The following is a 12,230-nucleotide window of genomic DNA, read 5'->3' as shown; positions in this document are numbered from 1 at the left end:
ACTTTATTTTAAGAATAATGAATATTTGTTTAAGAGTCCTTTTGTCAAGATTCAAAGTTCAATTAAAATTATTTTGTGATACATGTATTTGAGGATTCGAGATATCAGGAGTAAAATATTTAAAGAATACTTCCAAATTACTTCAATATATCTATGGTATTCGAGATGCCAAAGTTCAACTGTATGGCTATGCTAAAGTAGTCAATATTGTAACTTACAAAAACTTTCTAACATTGAAATAAGACAAAAATGAAAAATAAAAATTTACTGATTTCTGGCTGGTCAGTATTTTGATGACTGTAATTTCTAAAATATTCAATGAAACACTTTGAAGCTTTAACTGTAGGTATATGTTAACTAAATATACTATAAGGTAATATTTATAAATGAGAAGTTTTGAACAAACATTACAACATGCATGTATGTAAACTGGGGGTAAAAATTGGTTACCGGTAATGGCTATCGCCTTAATTTTTAATGACATAAAACAAGATTTAGAATGTAGCTAAATAATACTAGTATGTGTCTGTACATATGATATAGCATATAGAACTTGTACTGTCTGAATGTTGATTAGGTAAATCTTGAATGGCTGATATGTTGATCGTTTTTGATGAAATTTAGATTATTTGTATGTAAACTGAGTGTACATGCAATATGAAATTATTCATAAGGTATTAAACATGACTAAAACATGTGTATGCAATGCAACATATGATGAATTCATATTGACTTGTATGGATATAGCTTAACATGTATGTGCATTGTTTTTTTTTAGGGTCCTGTTCTGCAGATGCCATGAGATGATCTGTCTGTCCATCTGATACATGTATCACTTGTCCTGAGTATATTTTTTCTCCTCTTAGCCCAATCTCACTCAAATTTAACTCATAGAGTGCCTGTGGATGGAGGGTAAAAAGTGACCTTGGACCAATTATCAAGGTCAAAGGTCAGTATCAAAACACACTATATATCTTTATTTAAAGTCCTTGTCCAGAGCATAATTTTTCTCATTGGACTCATTAGTTTCAGAAAATGGTTAAAAACCATTTTTGTTCTTTTTCTATTAGGAAGTTGCTTTATTGTTTCTTTAATGTAAAATATTTTTGCTTTTACAACATTTGTGCCATTATTTTCCTGCTTAAACTTTCTAGTCAATTTTATATGCAATACTTCTTTTAAATGATAACAAGTGTCCAAAAACTATTACACACAGATTTAATCATTTAATTCTGTGCTTTTTGACCATTACAATGTTGGTACTCTTTAACTTTTTTTTGGTAAATAAACCACTTATTAGAATGCAAGATGAATTGGTGTTCTTGTTTATTTAAGCAATATACTCAAAATACTACATCTTAATGAATTTTTTTTCATAGTTTTTCATATGCAAGGTTTGTTTAATTGGTTTAATGATTCATTATAATCATGATAATAGATGTAAAGAAAAACACACACACACACACACACACACACAAACAAAAAAAAAAGTTTAGGTACATGAGAGAAAAGTTATAGCAAAAGCTTATTTCTCAAACAAAAGTATTTAAAAAAGATACTTTTAAAAATTGTCAAGCATGACAATATTGCATGGTCATATCTTTTGTATCTCGCATAACTCAAATTTGGTATTTGTGATACATTCAGTACCATCAACTCGTAACAGTACTTTCAGTACTTTGATTATTATTCAGATTTGGTACTCATATCACGTGTTATCTTTTTTCAAATAAAAAGAGAAAAAATTCCCTTAAAATCTTACTTATCACCAAGTACCTCAGTGCATTTGTTCGAAAATACACGAAATGATAAGGGATTTATCCCTTATCATAGAAAATCTCGATGATTTGCCCTGCCCGTAAGTACTCTTTCATCATTTTTATACTTGACAATTATGTGATATTTGGTAAGTGATTATATTATTGTTTTTTTTTCTTATTTGGTAGATACGATGTTAAATATGGGAAGAGACAGACGAGGTAAAAAGAAAATATTTATTTTCATTATTTTTAAACTTTAATTCGCTTTACAAGTATTAAACACACATATTAATTTTAAGATATATTTACCAAATCATATTTAATAATGAATTTATCATCCCCATCTTCATTAACCGTCGGTGATGCCTATCTATAATATAATCTCCTAACTGTAATTTTATTTTAAATGACTTGATTCAATTTTATTTCATTTTTTTTTTTATTTCTTACCATTGATTCCTGTGCTTTTTTCCAGCACGCCAGGCAAGGAGTAAGTAGCCTTATTACCCCCCCCCCCCCCCACACACATCATTTACCGTTCCTTAAATATATTATTTATATATTTTGTTTATGCATTCATTTCTAAACATTTTAGAGACGGGAATAGTAGTGGTGAGGAAAGCGTGTCGGCGTTGAAGTCAGTGAACTATAACGTAGATAAGCAAGAAATGAGTTTAAACTATAAATCTTCTTATTTATTTAAATGAAGAGATAAAATTTAACACCTATTGTAAAATATTTATTCATTTATCTTTTATTTTAAATTTTAACGTAATAGCCTTTCATTTACAGTTTGCCACCCAATGCGCCGAAGAGACCACAGTTAGTATTTTTAAAATTATTTGTTCTTCTTGGACGTCACTGACCTGTAGAATTTATATTTATTTTTTTTTTCTTTTAGCATTGTTAGCAAGGTCGTTGATTTGGGGGAATCTCTAAATGATGTATCTTTAACCGAATTCGTGAAAAGGTTAATCATTTTACTGAATCTTCTATATTACAGTAAAATATTTCATATTTATGATGGTTATAATGCACTTGTTGTGTGTATCTCATTTTGACCATCACAATAATCTCTCTTTCAGTCAGGAGGTGACCAAAAGCACGTAAGCATATCACATTACTGAATTTCATTAGTACTGTGGTTAAAAATTAAAACTTTCTTGAACTTACTCTCTCTCCACTCTTATGTGGAGACAGCTCCGTATGTATTTGAATTTTAATAAAAATTATACATTCCGAGAGTTGACTAGAAATAATGTGTGAATATCGTGACTTTTATTGATCGTATCTTCTTTTTCAGCCATGAAAATGCAGAAGACGAAACGTAAGTATTTTTATTTTTCGTGTACATTTTTTATGATCAGGAGAATAAACATGTCGACTGAAGTAGGAAGAACGAAATGTTTAGTTTAGTATTCCAATATTAGTGTATGGTGTGGACATATTACTGCTATATTAATTTAATAATTTCTCTTTACAGCATTCTCATGGACAGTCAGGCGCAGTGCTGAAATGCTTTTGTCCTGATAGACCTATTAAAAGAACTCAATATTGTTTATGGGTGTGATGTGTATTGATTTCATTGAAAAAGGAATGTGCTGGAACACAACACAATCAGTTCATTCATGTAAAGGGTTTCATTGAAAAGATCAACTTTGAGTATCTTGAACAAAACATGCCGATGTTTAGGCTTTATTTGATTGTTAGAAAACAAGTGTATTTAAAAAAAAAAGATACACAAGTTGTCGTTATCAGTCATTTAACATCCGAACTTCGGTATGTCCGAATTTTAAAACAGTTTATTCATGTAAAGGGTTTCATTGATAAGATAAAACTTTGAGTATGTATCTTGGACAAAAACATGCCGATGATTGGACGTTATTTGATTGTTAGAAATCGTGTGTATTTCTTTTTTAAAGATACACGATTTGTCGTAATCAGTCATTTAACATCCGATCTTCGGTATGCCCGTCTTTGGAAGATCACTGCTGTTCTAAGGTTATGACTACATGTGAACATTATTGAGCCTTTGTGTGTATACATGAACTCAACACATTGCTCTCTCTGATACTGTTAAAAGTACTAATTTAGGTTCAGACAAGCTCTGTGTGAAATGATAGATCACACTTAAATCGTGTGCACTTTTATTTTTATTTATATACACATGCCGCTCACAGGTCATCCATGACCTTGCTCCATTGTTCTCCCCCTCGCCTTACAATAGAGGGGGATGATCCGGATTATCCCCCCATTGTCCTCTCAGACAATAGCCCATTGTTTACCCCCCCCCCCCCATATGTCGGCTATACTACTCTCATTAAATGTGAGATTGGGGGTGGGGCATTTTATCTGAATGTGTATATCGTCTAATGATTTGAACGTTGAATAACGCAATAACGTATTATTTGGACATAGTCCGGTTTGAAGGGTGACCGATGGAAATGCTCGACAGCCAAATAAATATTACTAATTATAAAACAATATCAATTTTAAATAATGTCATTATTTACTATTAATGGATAAATAAAATATAATTATGAGAATTTAGTTGTAATCTTCAGTTCTAGTCTCCCTAAAAATGTGCTGTATATAGCTATCCCATCATACCTACCAGGCAGACATCTATACACATGACAGAACATCCAGACACGTGCAGCTGGTCCACTAGAAGAGGGACAGTTTTCGGGTAGCACCAAAAAAGGCGCTAGCGCCAGGGCGACTCTACTTTAGAATGGGAGACAGGATTGAATTTTACAAATCAACTTTTTTTATGTCTATTCAATGAAAAGTATTTAAATTACCTCTCCATTAAATACATAATACATAATAATTAAGACATTGGTAAATCATTTAAATTAACTTTTTGTCTACAATATGAACTTTTCAAACCCTTCAACCACTACACTTACATAGACACTTCCAATGGTCAGGGAAAAGTTCCGTTTTAAATAATTAGGGCTGCGAAGTATTCTTTTAAAGGTTTGGACATTTATTTAGATATAAGTTTTATATTTGATGTATTTAGTATGAAAACTGTTGTCATAAAAATTAAATTAAAATATTCCTTTAAATGTTTTGGACATTTATTTAGATATAAATTCTATATTAGATATATATGGTATGAAAACTGCTGTCATCAAAATTTAATTAATTAAAATCAAAGATAATAATAATAAATATCGTAATTTTTCTATCCTTTAATAATCCATTCCACCCCTTATTTGAACGGCTTATCGTTCATTATTAAAGGGATGAACTGACGGTTTCGACTTTCATCTTTGGAACTTGTGGAAATCAGATAGACGATGCTCGTATTAATTCTTGTTTTGCTTTTGCGCGCCAATGTAAGATGCAGGGGCAGTCCAGTGTTGGGACTTTGAAAAGTTCGAAGAGGGCAACTACCAGACTACAACCATCGCCATCATCAATAGACTTCGAGGGGTTGTCGATTTGATAAATTTTCAGCATCTCCAGAGATTCGTTGTCCTCCACTCCAATATGAACTGCGAGGGAGTTCATAGAAACCATAGACGACCATTCAGATCAATGTAATGATTGATTGATTGTTTGTATGTTGTTTTACGTCCCATTCGAGAATTTTTCACTCATATAGAGACGTCACCATATACCGGTGAAGGGCTTCAAATTTTGACCTTTACTCGGCACTCAGGGTTATTGAGCAGTGAGGGATCGTTATCGTGCCAACGCCTGCCGTGACACAGGGCCTCGGTTTTTAAGGTCTCATCCGAAAGACCCGCAACTTTCACTTCAAAGTGCCGAGCGCATGGCGAAGGAACAGTTGCTACCCATTTTGTAGGTCAGTCGCGGCCAAGATTCGAACTCACGACCTCCCGATCACGGAGCCTGCGCTCTACCGACTGAGCTACCGAAACCGGTGATCATAGTAGTGACATGTCGGGTAAATAGACTAATTGTGAATTTTTTTTTATCCCACTCGTGAAATAAATTCCATATTCATCTACAAAACATTGTATATCCTCTATATATGCGTTTCCATTTTAAGTAAAAGAAAAATCCAAAATTTTACCGATATCCTAGTTTTTTGGGTAATGTGCTGCTCAGTACTCTGCCTGGTCGGTTTTGATCTCATTCTGGGAAAATTTCCAGGCAATGAGCAGTCTGGAAAGACGCCAGTGGCCACTTGACTATTTACGGAGCCATTCTCAGTAAGAGTGAAATGTTTATTTTAAATACAATTGTTAATCTCTATTATAATAATAAATGTAATATTTGATCATTTTCCACCTTTTCCTTTCATAGATTTGATGAGCAATCTCAGTCCTGGGTTTTATCTTCATCCTGGGAAGAACCAGCGTGTGCTGTGCAGCATTTACAGCTGTGTTGGGGATACTTCTGTCAACTTTTTACGAAGTGTGAGGTTTTGAGTGAGTAGTATTCGTACCCTTATTCGCTTTGTAGTTATATGTATTTGTGGAAATTCGACAAGAGAAATTAAAATTTATGTATTGCAGAAAACCAGAAAAGCGTTACAAATTACAAACGGAAGGGGTGCCAGACGAAATCTTTTGAAGGCTTTTGGTTGGCTGAAGCTGTATGCTTAAAACTAGAGAGAACAGCTCCCAAACAGCCATCAAATTCATTTACCCCCTTGCTCCACAAAAATCCATATATACGACTTGATGGTTGAGGAATCACAGGGAGATATCACCAGCAGTGTCACTCAGCCACTTCCCTTTGTTTGTGGAGAAGTGAAGCTTCCTATATTGCCATACCAAAGGCTTGATATTTCTTCTGGATTTTGAATTCTATGATGAAAATGTAAAATGTAGTTTTTGATTTTAGAAATAATGTAAACTTCAGAAATTTTGGAGCAACCAATTTCCAAAATGCAATGCGTGTACAGAGATCAAAATTAAACTTGGGGAAACCAGAGATGTACGAGAAAGAATGATAACCAAGAAGAAAAGAGCAATCATCTTAAAATTCAGAAGTAAGATAGAAGAGCTGTATGAATTGATCAAGCTTTTACAAAATTTCATTAAAATTTTTTTTCCCCGTTGTTAATATTTTTGTATACCTATAGCATAGAGAGACAGAAATATTATAAGTACCAACAAAAGGCCAAAATGTTTCTGAACAAATATTTATCGCTAATTATCGACGAAATGGATCAAATCAAGATTTCCCTACCCCATTTCGTCCATGCCAGTAAGTTCACATCTACGATGTGGAAGTCAAGAGTACAGATAATTGGTGATATATTTCATGGGATTCGGAACTATGATTTTTTTTTCGACCTATTCCAATACAGGTAAGTTACATCTCCAAACAAGCTTTGATAATGAAAAAAAAATAAGGATGAATAATCCTCTATAGAGAACGCTGAAGTTATTGCGTTATGATTTCTTAGAAGGTCTTCTACAGAATTATTTTTCTATCCATATATTCATTTGCAGTATTTCTACAAATCTTACAATCTCTATCCTACTGAGTGTGCTCTACTCCATGAAAGATTCACACCCTTTACATACAATGGACAACAGGGAGAATAAGAACACGCAAGTCATCCATGAATATATATATATATATATATATATATATATATATATATATATATATATATATAATACATTATAAAAAAAACTATTAACCTTCCACCAGAATACCAACAATTTTTATTTTATTCGCAAATATCTATAGGGATTTATGAGTTATCTTGTGGAGTTTGGCCCGTTTAGAAAAATCAAAATTTCTTTCTTGATGGTCGGTCATACGCACGAAGATATTGATCAGTTTTTGTTTTTCCAAGTAAGATTTTTATGTAATCAGTATGTTTAGTCACTTGATGTTTTATCACCATTAAATCTCAAAAATAGATTATACAGTTGAGCGTCATTAATTCGAACAATCAACAAATTAATGAAGGTTCGGATACAAACCATTTAAAATTTATACAACATACAGAGTATAAATGTAGGTACAGTAGTACTAATTCTATTTCAGATTTAGTCATTTGCTAGGTCGTCATACGGCTCTGACAATAATGAAAGAGATGAATGGTTTTGAGGCCTGTTACACTCCAGGAGCACACAGTATTAAAACAAACAGGTCGTAAATGTTACATGAAATCAGTTTGATTAGACTTGTTACACTCCAGGAGCACAAACAGTATTTAAACAAACAGGTCACAAATGTTACATGGAATTAGTATGATTAGACTTGTTACGGTTTTTCTTCTCCTTTATTTAAACATGATATATAAAACCTTTAACAGTAACTGCTTCTATTGATGACTGTCTGCAGGATGTCATTCAAACTGGAATCTGCTTTTTCTATAACAATAACTGAGTCATCAGACAATGGACAAGTTACGCTCAGAAAAGTTTACTTTAGTTATTAAGCTTTCAGCTAAGGTGAACTGGATAATATATTTTACCGTAACAAGTTTATTTCACTGTAGTGGACAAGCTGATGTAGATGTCAACGGACAAGAAGTAACAATAAACATCCCATCAAAGCTTCTTGATGACATATTCCCAAGTAAAACCTTCATGTTTCGCGTCCCAATTAATGGGACAAGACAAAGGACCAAATTAATTAAACTGTAAGTACTTATAATGAATAGTTGAAAGACCATAATTAAAAGTTATAATGTTTACATCTCTTCATATGCATTTACTTCTTTTCAGGGATAGACATTAACTTTTAGATCCAATTGCCCGAAGGGCAAGTAATCTCAAACTTTGACTTGCCCTACTAAAAAACTTGGTTGCCCGTATTTAAGAAAGAAGAAAATAACTTAAATCATTGCTGGAAATATCTATATGATGAGAAAAAAAATATGACTAGCTACACTAACTGTCTATTTGGCAGGTTGAGCTACATAAAAAAAAAACAATGCTTTGTTTGGACATGAAATTCAATGTTTACCACTGTCCTTGTCAATCTAACCTGGAAACACACACTGCCATCCAGCAAAACCGCAACCACCTCTTGTTTTCTTCACTAATAAAATTCATACTTCTAAAAATTATTTTCGAGAAGATCCTTTTCTGAATTTTGATTTTCGAGATAACTAAAGGTAGACTTGCTACGAAACGTACATGTCTTGATCAGGATTGCCAATCCCTGGAACTTTTTCACTCTATTTATGTAGCCACAGGAGATGGTTTATGAATGGTTCTGCATACACCTGCTGTTGGCATCCACCATTCCGTGTCCAGTGACGATCAGGATACCTTGTGTTACTTATATTCTTTGAGTGAATAAGTAATCTTAATATTTCCTTATAAGTAGGCAACAGATTGTTAGACATAGAGCGTAATTACCATGAAAGACAACAATAACGAACAAGACTTTTAAATTGAATTATAATATAGAATGCTACCGAGGGATTCCGAATGCAAAAACAATGTCAGGCACGTACCTGGTAGAAATCAACTGCTATAAATTTGTTTTTATCATTTACACGGAATATTTCAAGAATCTGATTACATATAAATGTTTGAATTATAAGTTATAAAGTTCCCCCCAAAAAAAACGAAAGCTTATCAATTGGCAAGACGAAATTGAGAATTCACTGTTGTATTGTGCAGTCTTAAGCACTGGGATTTGTCCAGAACAAATGACAAAGTCTGATGCTCAGATATCCAAATACGTTCTCATGCAGAAAATGGATATTAACAACAATGTAATTGGGTTGTTTTTCTTTTTGAAAGATATCACTACTTTAATTTGTTATATTTCGTAAGTAAATCTCTATAGGGACGTTTCGTCGCCCGCGTGGCGCAGTAGTTAGAGAGACGGAGAAAGGAGTTGAATCCCACTGTGGGACGTGGAGACCGGTCCTTCGGATGAGGCCGTATAAAGCGAGGCCCCGTGTCGCAGAGGGTGCTGGTACGAAAAAGATCCCCCACTGCTCAATGACCCAAGTGCCGAGTATAGGTCAAAATTTGCAGCTCCGACAAGTGATGGCGTCTCCATATGAGTGAAAAATTCTCGAGAGGGACGTTAAACAATAAACGAACAAACTATAGGGACGTTTCTCTGAAATTAATAAGTATTTTCTTGATAATAATTCCTTTCAATGATGTTATAAGTTAGCAACTTCATAATACCTAGATGACTTAATGCCACTTAATGCAAAGGAAGGAATAAATTTAAGAAAACATTTCCAAAAATATTGATGCAACGTCTAAGTTATCGGGAACTTTCCCTGGTAACATTTTTCAAATTTTGACATATCTCAATTAACAATTACGAATTTCCATCTGAAACTTTCAGTGGATACTTTTGCTTGTTCCTGTTGATAAAATGAGTCCAATATTTCGGAATTTTTTTCCCCCCAGATTTGGACGCATTAAATTAGTTTAATATTCTTAAGTTTTTAAGTTCCTTTTGTATTTTTGTTCCTTTTGTACTTTTTCAAACCTGATTCAACCTGAGCCTTTTCCTTCTGGTTATTTATATCTCCGCACTGCTGGCCAGAGATACACTTCTTCTGGGGTTAACCAATATTATCATAATATTATAATTAAGAACAAGAAATATTAGAGCTTGAAGTCCATAGAGACAGTGCTTTGAAGCATTTACGAAATATGAAAGACAAATTTTGTGGAGATATTACTCCCGGATTTGGAAAACACTGTTCGAATAATCATTCAAGACCGTGCAAGACAAAATTTGCGCAAGCTGTGGGTACTGTGATATTACAAAAAATATACGAGATTAAAACTTTCGCGAACAGACTGGCGTAATTACGCAAAGATAAATTATCGCAAATAAAGCGTGAGTTACAAACTAAATATATTGCAAATACATTTAGACAACTGTAACCTAACTCAGTATTTTACAATTCACTTGTAAAACTTTCTCAATATTACACAGGTACGCAGCTGCGATACAACTCTGGATTTTATAGATGTCATTTTATGCTAAAAAACAAAGGTGTTTTACATAGAAACATCGTAAGTTGTAGGACATGTAAATCTCTTTAATTACCCTACATTATACTTGTTATACAACAATATTCAGCTGAAACACTTTACAGATATATTATCCAAAACCTTCAATCATTGAGTTATTTTACTTTGTATCAGATTTGAGAACGGTTCCCTAGCTCTTTGTTTTAGACTTCTTCACTTTGTATACTTTCTTTCTGCTTATCCTTACCCCGTTGCTTTTCGAATTTCTTCGAACAAAACAATGACCATCTGATCTCTCCCCCCCCCCCCCCCCCCCCGCCTCACGTCATGAAGCGACAAGGACAGTTCTAATTTTTAAGACACACTTGTTCTATAACGTTAGAACGTTTCTGAAAAATGGATATATACTACAATCAATAACATTGAAACCTTTCGGTTAACAGTCCTTATACAGAGCACTGATGAATTCCACGATTGTGTCACATACGTTCCACTTTTTTGTCACGTGCAGAGGACAAAATTGTCACTTACGCTTCACAAAGTGTCACATACGCTCCAACGAAGTGTCACATACGCAGAATGCCATTTTTTGTCACATACGCATAGTGGAATCGATATATATGCATTCTTCCAAAAGTTGTTAGTGTCACTGACTTGTCACATACTCTCCATGTACTTGGCACATACGCTTAATGCAATTGTTGTCACATACGCATGCCATAGTCATTCAAAGCTTGAATAGAAGGGCTGTGTATTGAGCAAAATATTTCGATACGATACGACATTTTTAAAGCGATATGCGATATATTGGAAGTCTTTCACAAATGTCTTGTAAATGACATGTTGTCCTGTTGAGGACTGCCCCGCAGAGGTTTGTGACTTGAGGCGTCATTTGAAGCTGTGTCATGTCGCAGAGTTCGCCACTGGAGAATGTCCGAGCTGGTCGGGCGACCCAGAAAGCGCCGGGCTGAGGAGGCCTCGGTAGGGGACAGACCTGACAATCCTCCTCCTTCACGGAAGGTTGGCTGTCCAATCTGCAAGAAACCTTTTCGAAGGCTTGACAAGCACTTAAAAGCAGTGCACGAGTTAGAGGGAGAAGAGTATAAGCCATGCCAGAACGCATTGTTCTCCCAGCAGGCTTAGGTAGCCCTAGAAAGTGCAGCATACAAGGAGAGGTTGTTGGTGAAGTTCGAAACCTGGCTCACCAGCTTAGGTGGCTACAATGTACCGGCTGCGCAAGCAGCCAATACGTGCAGAATGGTAGGACGTATCCTGGATATGTTGGTTCAGATGAGCGGCGGCATAACCCTAATACCCTCAACCTTATGTCATATTATATTATTATAATTTAATTATAATATAATTATAAACCTTACTTCATGTCGCTCGGGGATAAGGGAAAAGTCCTCGACAAATTAAACGTCAAGTACCAGTTGAGCATCAGTACGGTGGCTTACTATGCATATGCTGCCAGCAAATTTATTGACTTTCTTGGTCACGATTGGCAGCTTGTTAGCCCCTGGAGTACCTAAGAGGACTTTTTGCAGCTGAGCACTTGCGT

General features: G+C 34.4%; 1 pseudogene; it reads left to right on the top strand.

The window, feature by feature from the left end:
- Positions 1 to 6,910: 6,910 nt before the first annotated feature.
- Positions 6,911 to 11,812, top strand: LOC133179929 (uncharacterized; annotated as a pseudogene).
- The last annotated feature ends 418 nt before the right edge of the window (positions 11,813 to 12,230 follow it).

The sequence above is a fragment of the Saccostrea echinata genome, unplaced genomic scaffold (assembly GCF_033153115.1).
Source record: "Saccostrea echinata isolate AGI-Se365-2 ecotype Australia unplaced genomic scaffold, CSIRO_AGI_Sech_v1 ptg000005l, whole genome shotgun sequence".
NCBI classification, from domain to species: domain Eukaryota; kingdom Metazoa; phylum Mollusca; class Bivalvia; order Ostreida; family Ostreidae; genus Saccostrea; species Saccostrea echinata.
Note: the sequence above shows the minus strand (reverse complement) of the source record. Positions and strands in the feature narration are given on the sequence as shown.